The sequence below is a fragment of the Arachis hypogaea genome, chromosome 13, assembly GCF_003086295.3.
Source record: "Arachis hypogaea cultivar Tifrunner chromosome 13, arahy.Tifrunner.gnm2.J5K5, whole genome shotgun sequence".
In the NCBI taxonomy this organism is placed as follows: Eukaryota; Viridiplantae; Streptophyta; class Magnoliopsida; order Fabales; family Fabaceae; genus Arachis; species Arachis hypogaea.
In genome coordinates this window covers 77,697,402-77,705,874 of record NC_092048.1, presented here as the reverse complement: position 1 = coordinate 77,705,874, position 8,473 = coordinate 77,697,402, and positions in this window count along the sequence as shown.

Here is an 8,473-nt window from a genome sequence, read left to right as displayed (position 1 = left end):
TTTTTCTCGTTTTTTTTTCTTTCTTTCAAGCTACATACAAGAACATCAATGTATAAGGTTATACATTTGATCAATATATGAGTATGCACCCAATTCCCAAATATTTCCAACAACAATACAATATACCCTTTTATCTCAACCAATGTCCCAAATTTTCCCATACTTGAATGATACTCACACTCACTAGCCTAAGCTAATCAAAGATCCAAATAAAGGACATTTATTATTTTTCGCTTTAAGGCTTGTAATGTGCTAAAATAAAGAACAAGTGGGTTAATCGTAGGCTCAAAGTTGGCTAACAATGGTAGGTAAAAGGTAGGCTATTTGGATAAGTGAGCTAAAAAAAATGATGGCCTCAATCATATAAATGCATGAATACACAAAATAATAGATATAGAGAATCAAACAAATCAAGGATCACAATCATAGAAAGAGAACAATTGCACACAAGAAGGGAAAATAAGTGGTTATAATATGTAACCACACCATTAGGCTCAAATCTCACAAGCTTGTGTTCTTAGCTCAAAAATTATGTTCCAAAATAAATTCTTTCAAGCAAGTTCAACAAAAAAATTTTTCAAATTGGTGGGTTGCCCTAAAAACAGTTTCTTGGAAAAGAAATCATCACCCTAACCAAGTAGTCCTAATATAAAAATAAGTGGCAAAATATATACAAATTCTAACTAACATGCAACCTATCATGCAATGCAACAACTAGCTAACATTGGTGTTGAAAGAGGAAATTGTTACCCATGGAGATCAGTCGGACGACCTCCCCACACTTGAAGATTGCACCATCCTCGGTGCATGCAAAAAAAGAGCAAGGTGGACGGGTTGCTACAACTGATGAGCTCCTTCAAAAGGTTGTGCGGATGACTTGTTTGTTGCCCCATTTTGAAACTTTTCCTTTTTCCTTTTTCGGCGGCCAGCCTAAAAAGAGCGAAAAAGAAAGAAAATTAAGCCTACAACAAAGATATCAAAGCAAATAGAACATAGGCAGGGGCTAATGCCAAATAAAAGTAGGCTTCTCACTACATGTTAGCTATGCATGTAAGTGAAAAAGCAATATAGGCAAAGGGCATATCAACTAATACTTGATGCAAGAGAAAAGTCAAAGCATGGGTACATGACATAAATACAGTATTTTGCATCAAGCATAATTAATAATTGACACAAACAAGATTAGTAATAAGCATGAGAGCATTTAGTCCCATCCTAACTCAACGATGATAAGGTACAAAAATAAGGGATCATGAGTCAAGAAGGACTAAAGCACTAATCTTGTGTGTAGAGAAAATATTACAATTAATGCCAAACAAGTCACGAAGTACCAAGATTAACCAAGAAATTCCCAACAATTGAGTAAAAGAATTCAACACCAATATTAAAATAAGAAACTTAGAAAATAAAAGGGAAAACAAGTTACAAAAATAAATTAAAATGCAATGAATGAAAACAAGCAAATGCAATAAAAGAGGATAGAAGAAAAGAGAAATTTTTTTTATTTTTTTATTTTTTATTTTTTTTAAAAGAAAATTTTTTTTTTTCAAGAGAGGAAGAAAAAAAAAGAAAAAAGTAGAAAGAAAGAAGAAGAAAAGAAGAAAGAAGGAGAAAGGAGAAAGGAGAAAAACAGGGTGCAAATCCGCGCATATGCGCCATGCGTGCTTATGCGCAGATGCGGCAGGAGCAATCTGCGTGTAAGTGCCATGCGTGCTTATGCGTGGATTGAGATTATGCTCCCAGCACAATTCCAGCACAATGTTCGCACAACTCTCGGGTTTTTATACCAGGAGTTGCGGAAGTGCAATCCGCGCGTACGCGCCATGCGTGCTTAAGCGTGGATTGAGTTTTTTTTTCTTAGAAGCATAAAAACAGAATTTAACATTCTCCTAACCTATAAACATTCTAAAGCAACTTAAATTCAAATTCAGCAAAAATCTTTAAGTTTTTGAAAAAAAATTTCAAAGACAAAACAAGCACAACTTGCACTTCAAGTAACCTACTTTAACAACAATCTAAACTAATCAAAACACATTATAACAACCTATCAATTTAAACAAAGTGTATAAGAGTATAGAAAAGAAGAAAACTACCTATAATGGCAACTCAAATCACTTATTAAGTGTATATACAAGAGAATGGAAAGAGTTTACTGTAACAACCCTAGTTTTTGAAAATCAAATAATTAATTATTTGTGATTTATTTGAAGAAAATTATTTTACTAAAGGTAATTAAATACATTTTCATGATAATTGAAGTTTAAATTAATTAGAATTTTTATATAATCTTTATTAGATATTTGGTATAATTGAAATTGTAACACCCTAATATTCAAATCCTTATGCTCGAGTCATAAGTCAATGATATTACGGTAGTACGACTCTCAGGTGGATTTTTAATAAATAAATATAGGTAATTTCAAAAGGAGTATTAATTGAGAAGCCTGAAAAGAGTAGAAATAAAATCGCGAAGACGTATCTCTCATGTTTCGACAACAAAAGATAAACCGTGAAGCCGAAAATGATATACGGACAAGGCGTAAAGGAGATTAAGAGATAGATAACAGATAGATATATATAACATAAGTAAATAGCTACTAGTCGCGACCCGCGAAGTTTAGGTCGGCTAGAGTACATTATGAAATTAGTTGACAACAGTATATCCTAATCTCTCCCGAAGGAAACATGAGAGCCTCTATAGGCAAATTCAAAGAGTTCAATACATAATATAAACTTTCCAAAACAAAGGTGGAGAGAGTCTAATCAAAACACAAAGTAGAGGAAATAAAGATCTTCGTCGTCTCTCAGGCGACCCACAACTCACTTCTGAGAACCTGGACCTGTGTCTGAAAAACAAGAGATATATACGGAATGAGAACCCCGGGCGCATGGGTTCCCAGTACGGTAAAAGTGCCAAATAAATTCAATGAACTACAACAAAAACTCACTAAGCATCCTAAACTTCTTCACCAATTATTCATCCTAGGTTCTCGCTAATCCATGAATAGGCAACTGTCATAAGGGAGTGCTAAATTTACTTCATGTTTCACATGTTTCCCAACTCGCTGACTCTTCCACGAATCAGACTCAGAATCATAAGCAAAACCATCACCAGTTGTTCTGCCTCAGTAGTTCTATATCAATACATCATCATGCAATCGCATCATCAATTCATCCCATCAAGAACAGCCCTCACACCCACCGACACCAGCATGAAGGGTCTCTCAGTTGTAAAACACAAGCAATACAGGCAAGTAATACACAAACATGATACAAGTAGAACAAGTAGCATATAGTCAGGTAACATGGCATATATGATGTAGAAATCCAAGACAAATGGCAAACCCAAACAATTCAAACATATGCAAATGATGAATGCCTGCCCTATGGCTGATGATATCATCTGTCGGTTATATAGCCAACCCGACATGTCCTGGTAGCTAACCATTGGACAGAAACACCCCTTGCGGAGCAAGTAGGTTTGAGCTACAACCCCCTTGCTACTGCCCGCTCAACCCAGAGCCAGTGAAATAATCACTACTGCGGCTACTACCCAGGCGGGTGTCTAAAAGCTCAACCTGGAGCGAGTGGATTCACCACTACTGCCGCTACTACCCAGGCATCGCAATCTCTGACCTGGAGCAAGTGGGACGAACCACAACCCTTGCTACTACCCAGGTATCTCAAGCATTGGCCCGGAGCAAGTGGGACGAACCACAACCCTTACTACTGCCTAGGCATCTCAAACATATATTCATTCAATCTCAATTCATATTATCAACATTCATTGTTACCAAATCTCAAACATTAACTTGGAGCAAGTGGGACGAACCACAACCCTTGCTACTACCCAAGTATCACAAATAAACATTTATTCATAATCACCCTTCATTATTATCAATCCTCAGACAATGACCCAGAGCAAGCGGGACGAACCACGACCCTTGCTACTACCCAGGTATCACAAATACACATTTATTCAAAGCCCCACGATTAAACTCGTTTATCATAATCCTCCTTTCCCGTCTCATACCCGGAGCAAGTGGACAACGCCACTGCCTACTACCCGGGGTCGCACATCACATTTCAATATTTTTTTTTTCATTATTATCCATTTAACATATTCATTCATTAATCATATATGCATTTATACTCAGCCATAAACAATAATGGCTTTGCCGTAACCCGGCAATAACTCAGCCATCCGGCTCATGGTCCAATCAAGAACGGGCCATTTATCAATAAATATAGCCCTCCGGCTCATGGCATACACGGTACTTCCACCGTCATCCTCCATATCTCATATAATCATCTTTGATCATCATTGATCATAACTTTTCCCCTTGCTTCACTCGCAAGTTACCACATCCCCTAGCTCATTGCTAGGCATATCAGAATGATTTAATACATGAGAGGTGAGATCGGAGGTTTAGAAGTATGAGATTTGGCTTTTAAAACTCAAAAATCAACTTTGGCATGAAAACAGGGCCACGCGTACACGCACTTCACGCGCACGCGTGGATGGCCACAAAACTCATCGACGCGCAAGCATCATACGCGCGGACGCGCGGGTTGAAAAATAGCCAAACGACGTGCAAGCGTCAGCCACGCGTACGCGTGGGTGCTCTTGCGCCCCAGGCACAAAACTGGCACAACTCTGGCACAACTCTGGGGAAAATAGCTGGGCATTTGGTGCAGCGCATCGACGCGCCCGCGCACACCACGCGCACCCGTGGATAGTGCCTTCTTGAAGAACGACGCGTACGCGCCAAGTGCGCCTACGCGTGGAGGGTCATTCTGCTAAAAATTTTCTAAGTTAAAAGCTGCAGAATTTACAGATTCAACCTCCAATCTTCCGACGGACATAACTTTCTCATTTTAAATCATTTTTCACCCGTTCTTCAAACGGCATGGACATCCCGGATCCAATTTCATTTCTAAACAGATTTGGCACAAAACAGAGATCCGTAGTCCAAGTTATGTCCCGTCAAAGTATGCCCAAAAACCATGTTTTCATACCAAACCACTAGGTGCCATTTTCAAAACAAGCCATTTTCAACTCTTTTCAAAATCGACCAAAACATGCCAATTTCAACCCTTTTTGAAATCAATCAAAATGTACCAAAATCCACATCAAGCCATCCTCAACTCACACATTGACACTTTACCAAAAATTCCCAAAACCACATCTAACCATTTTAACACTTCTCAATCAAATGGCTAAAGGACAAACACAATATCATGTCATACATCCTTCCTCATCCCAATTTCCAATAATACCATTTCCAATCAACCATCATTATACGTAATCAATATCATACTCACTATCACGTGATTTCACCCACAAATCAACCTTAATCATTCCCCAAGCATATATCACAACATACATATCTCTAATGCATCATCATACCATCAAGGCATCAATAATCATAATCACATATATGATCACATAATATATCTCAACCGAACCAAACATACCTCGTCTACATAATTTCACCCAAAATTACCAAATTCCACACTTCAACTTCTCAAACCTTATTATTCAATAACCAACCTAATCATTCATATATTTATTATCTGAAATTCATCCAATCACTTGTGCCATCATACAATGCACACATCGACTTACCTTTCTTACCTCTTTCCGGCCTCCGGCCCAAAATTCACGGCCTCCGGCCCAATTTTCACAATTTAAATGCATAAACCACAAATCAATACTCATTACCCAGTACATCAAATTCTCAATACACCAAGCATACAAGGTCACACAATTCTCAACCCAATCATTAATTCACATTACATATCAACTATGCATATTAGCACCAACCATTTACACAATCCAAACTTAATCCTAGGGGTATCTAGCCTAGGAATTCTCATCACAACACACGGTACTTAAATGAAACTTAAACCGTACCTCTTGTAGCCAAACCAATTGAGCCTCTTCTTTGGAATTCTTCACCAACCTTAGCTCCAAGCCTTACCAAAGCTCCTCAAGCAATACCAATCTCCCAATTGTGCACCAACATCACCCAATACACTAACATAACCAATGTCACATACATACATCAACCTAGGGCTCATAAAAATGACAAATCACAAGGGTTTGAGCACTTCTTACCTCAGCCCATATGAAGTAGGGATAGAACCCACTTAGAATCCATATTGGAGTATCCCTAAACACCCAAAATCACAGGATTTCAACACTAACTATCCAAAAACGTATAACAGTGGGGAATTTCGAAAACTGGGCAGAGATAAATGAAATACTTACCACCAAACTTAGATAGAATTGTAGAGGATGAGAAGAGCAACGCGTGGCCGCAAACGGCTCGTCAATCGGAGCTCCGTAGCTCAAGTTATGGTGGTTTGAAGATCAAAGAGAGTTAGGTTTTCTCTCTTCTCTTCTCTCTTCTCAAATCAGCGCCCCAACCCTTCTTTTTAGGGTAAAATGAGCTGAAATGCTCACAACTAATGTTTATATATGTTGGGTCTTGGGCCCACTTAGGCCCGGTTCACTTATTTTTGCCCATTGGCCCAATTTTGGGCCAAAACCTTTAAGATTAGCGCTCTAAATCGCACTTTAAATATTTCTACCTTCCCTAATTATAATTCCTCATTTCTTAATCTTATTTACCCATAATCAATTTCCTCAGTTGTAGTACCAGACAGATCTCAGCCGGTACTGCCGGTCAAAATTCCACTGCGCACTTTTACGCAGAAAACTATATTTTTCGACTCGGAAAAATTCACTGAATCCAAATATCATATTTAAATTATCAAATTCCAATTGCCAAATCTTCCAACCATATTTGCTCCTATTTAACTTATTATTTACTAAATTTCGGTTAGATCGGGTATTACATTCTACCCCCCTAACAGAAATTTTCGCCCTCGAAAATTCCATCCATCACTATCCTCTCCCTCTGCCAAGCCAATTACCACTAATCACAGCTCAACTCCAAGCATAACCTCCAAACTTACTTTCTTATTCTCAAACCTTCGAATTTCTACATGACTTGCTGTTATAAAGTCTCTGACTCATCAATCAAAAACCCCTTTCATTTCTAGAAAGCAAATGAGTTCGAAATAACAATTTAACAAAAATCATGAGAATCTGCTTTTCTTTAATAATCTATAAAAGCATTCGAGACACATCTCTTTCGTTAAAGTTACTCATATAAAAAATTATCCTCAAAACCATAACCAGCAGTCTTTCAAATTTTTTGGAGAAAAATTTTCAACAGTACCTCCCCAAGAATTGGAGTTTACCACCCGTCACGGGCTCCCTCAAACCAATCTCAGTACTGCATCTGTATTTCAATTTAGTGGCTTTCACATTCGTCTTTCAAAACTAATCATTATAAATCTCAATCTAATTCCAAGGTCACTATGACCAAACATCATGGTACTCATCTCTCAAACACGACAACTCGCACTCTCTCATCATCTAAATCCAATTATGCATCAATGATAATTTCCTCATCCGTTTCAGAACCATCAAGGCTCACAGCCGCAATTAATTCCAATTACCTAGAATCACTATCTGCATAGCTCACTAAACTTTTAAGTACTCAAAGCATAAAGCATTTCCAATCATGCTCTACTTTTCCTTATTATTACCATACTATGCTAACGCTTTAGCAAGCTTCCGCTATGCCACCTTGATTTCTCGTCAAGTATTAGTTCCATCACTTATTTCCTCAAGTACTAAACCACCACTTAACTTGACCGACAATTCGAATTAACGTTTCCAAATCCATCATTTAGGACCATCCCTTATCTATTTAAATCAAAGGAACTAAAAGTCACGAGTTCAATCCATTTCACCAAAAATCCAGAAATCAACCAACTACATAACAAACACAACACATCATTCTCAACAGAAATTCATTTACATCACAGGCATTTATCCATTTGTATTAAGGCAATTACCTCAATCTTATTGTCGCAATCGGCCCGCATCCTGACTCTCTCCTTGTTGGCAATTTCTTGATACATGCCCTAGTAACCCGCACTTGTAACATACACCTAACCCCAATCGGCACGGCCTATTTGGGTGATGACTTCCACATCTCTGACAGCTTGAAACATCAGAAGCAGCCGCTGCCCGTTTTCCTTTACCATTCCTTTGGGACTCCTTACTCGTCGCAAAGTTATTCTGTCCTTGGGGAAAGTGTTGTACGTATCCTCTCTCCTTAAACTCTCGACCCCTTGGTGCGAATCCTTGGTTGTGTTCTCTATGACTTCCCTTCTCTGCAACCCTCCTTTTCACACACTCTTCAGCAATTCTGCTCTTATTCACTAACTCTGAAAAAGTTCGGATCTCCATTGGTCCCACTGAACTTAAGATGTCGCTCCGGAGCCCTCCTTCATACTTAATGAATTTCCATTCCTCGAAGTCTCCCGGAGCTCCTTGACACATGCGGGAAAACCTGAATAGCTCCTCAAATTTGTCTGTATACTCAGATAT